The sequence below is a fragment of the Elephas maximus genome, chromosome 9 (assembly GCF_024166365.1).
Source record: "Elephas maximus indicus isolate mEleMax1 chromosome 9, mEleMax1 primary haplotype, whole genome shotgun sequence".
Classification (NCBI taxonomy): Eukaryota; Metazoa; Chordata; class Mammalia; order Proboscidea; family Elephantidae; genus Elephas; species Elephas maximus.
This window is the reverse complement of record NC_064827.1, coordinates 121,512,912-121,515,715: the sequence shown is the minus strand read 5'-3', so window position 1 is coordinate 121,515,715 and position 2,804 is coordinate 121,512,912.

Here is a 2,804-nt window from a genome sequence, read left to right as displayed (position 1 = left end):
AGGCTGTATATAAAGCCCATTGCCTTCTTGCATGCATGGTTTCTGCTGAGTAGTATGAGCTTAGTCTTGTTGACTCTCATTTGTAGGTGGCATTTCATTTATCCCTAGCCACTCTTAAAATTCTTTCTTTATCTTTGTTTTGGACAGGTTTGATTATGATATATCATGGTGACATTCTTTTGGGATCTACCTTGTATGAGGTTCAATGAGCATCTTGAATGGATATCTTCTCATCTTTCACCATATCAGGGAAGTTTCCTTCCAACTAATCTTCCACAATTCTCCCTGTGTTCATCCCTCCCCCACCCCCAGCCAGATTATGGGCACCCAGTGCTATTGGCTATAAGGAGTAGGAGCCACTTACTCTTCAACCCCTGGCATGGGTGGCTAGGTGTCATGGGTGGAGACACCAGTCCTCAGGCCCCTGATGTGGTTAGGTGATGATCCTGCTTAATAGACAGAGTCATGTCAAATGTCATGAACCTTCCTCTCCACCACATAGTTGAAAGAGTTGAAGTGAGGGTTCATGTGTGTAACCTGTTGTACTGTGCTACTGAGGGCCTACACTGTTGAAATGGGCCCACACACGTCTATGCAGAGGTGAAAGACATCAAAGTCTGTGCACCTCTTATGCCTGTGCCTAGGCAAAGGAGCTGTTTCTGCCCTGAGTTCTTAGCTTAAAGGATCCAGCAGATCATTTTTCCCAGTTTGTGAAATCGTTCCCTCTCCAATGCTGGGAGAATGGCTCAGAGAGCATGACGGATCTTTCTTTCAGCCCAGGGGATGTGGCAGTCTCTGAAGCTGGCTTGGACTGAGTGTAGAGCAGGAAGGGGCAGGTAGATGGGAGAGAGGTTTTTCCCAAAGGGGCAGTTTTTGATCTGCGGGATACATTAGACGCATGTACGTATCTTTTGCCAATGGAGCACCACTTTCACTGATTCTGGAGGTGGGAGTGGAATCTCCATCCCTCCGTCTCTCCCGATTTGGAAAACATGTCCCAGACGCCGTTGCTTGCCTCACCGCTGACACCACCTGATCCTGGCCTGCAGGGTGATGGTTCCCACTGGGTCAGGTCTGGCAACTCCTCACTGCTTCTTAACTGTCTCTCCTTCTGCCTGCCACTCAGTCCAATTCCTCACTTATGCCTTAGAGGTCCAGGGTTCCTAGATTGTCATATATAATCGATTCATATATTTTTTCACGTGTTTGTTGTAAGAGGGACCACAGGAAGCATCTGACTACTCCACCATCTTGGCCCCACCACCTCTGTGTTTGATTTCTGAGAGTGGAGTACTTGTGAAGTGTTGCTTATATCTGGAAATAGTATGGAGATTTAGTTGCAAGCCTTGTAGGGATTGGGAGAATTGAGAGGTGTGGGTGCTTTTGTGCCTGTTATTTGGGACTTTGTTGGAAATGTGTTTATGTGAATTCATAGTGTGGGGATTGTGTAAGTGTTGAATGGGTTCCTAGAAGTTCATATTTGTATTGAAATGTGTGAGTTGGTGGTGTTTCCATGAACCTTTGTGATTCAATATAAGTGAGTTTTTGTGGGAGTGTGCACATCATGACATATAGGCATGTACACTCAAGCACTTGGAGGTGAGCGGTATGCAATTTGTGGCTCAGGGGAATACTTTGGGTGTGGCTGTTCTGCCATGAATTTTGGGTCTTCCTGTGTATCTAATGGCAGGTTTGAAATGAGTTTCTTTGGGCATGTGAGGGAGTGTGCCTGTGTGTATTAACTTGCGTGTAAGGCCTTTTGGTTTTGTATATTTTGGGAATGAGGAAGGATCACTGGTATGTACTCAGGGCATGTTGTGTGGTTGCGTTGCCTGGATGCTTTCCTGGAGTTGCACATGCATCTTCCATGTTTGGTCTGGGGTTTGTATGATTCTGCATTCAAGAAAATTGGGGATTGATTTCTGTTTGAGTATTGTGGATTGTTTGATTATGTATAGGCAGGCATTGTGAGTTATATTAGTATTTGAAGATATAGGGTCATATTTTGTATATGTTTGGTGTCCTGAATAATTTAGGTTATATTCAGGGTATGAGGACAGTTGTATTCGTAATGAGTTTGTTTCATGAAGGGGCATGGCAGTTGGGATGAATATTTTCTAGGGTTATGTGCAATATGTTTCAGTAGGGAGTATGGTATATTCTGGGAAATGAGGTGGGTATCTGATGAAAAAATGAGATTGTGCATTTGCAGAGGTTGTGGGAGAATTGAATTTGTGTATGTACTGGAAGCATGTTGATATGGTTATGTATGAGATTTTGAGAATGTGGCAGTTTCGGAACACAGGATAGAGGGCCTGAAATGGGGTTTCCTTGTATTTATATAGGATGTGCAAGAGATATTTCATTGACTGAGAGGATATACTGGTATGTGTAATCGTGAGTCAGTGGGTGAATTTTCCTTGGAGTGTTCTGCATGTGTTTCTTTGGAGAATGATAGGGTGTTTGTAATTTTGTCTGGGCATGTTTGGAGGTAGGGGAATCAAGACCGATTTCTAGAGATATGTGACAATCTATGGTGTTCTGGGTGCTGTATACTTGAAGTGATTGGGAATCTGTGTGTGTGTGTATGTGTGTCTGGTATGTGTGGGCAAGTAGGGTGGTCCTGTGTGTGTGTCTATTAGCTAGAGTGCTGGAAGTGTTGATGTTTTGGAGTTTTATTTCCATCCCTGAATATGTGGGGGTTGCTATGATTTGGAATCGAATCAACGGCAGCGAGTCTGGTTTTGTTTTTTGGTACTCATGGTTGTGTTTTGGGTTAGCGTATAGGGTGTTTGTGTCTGTAT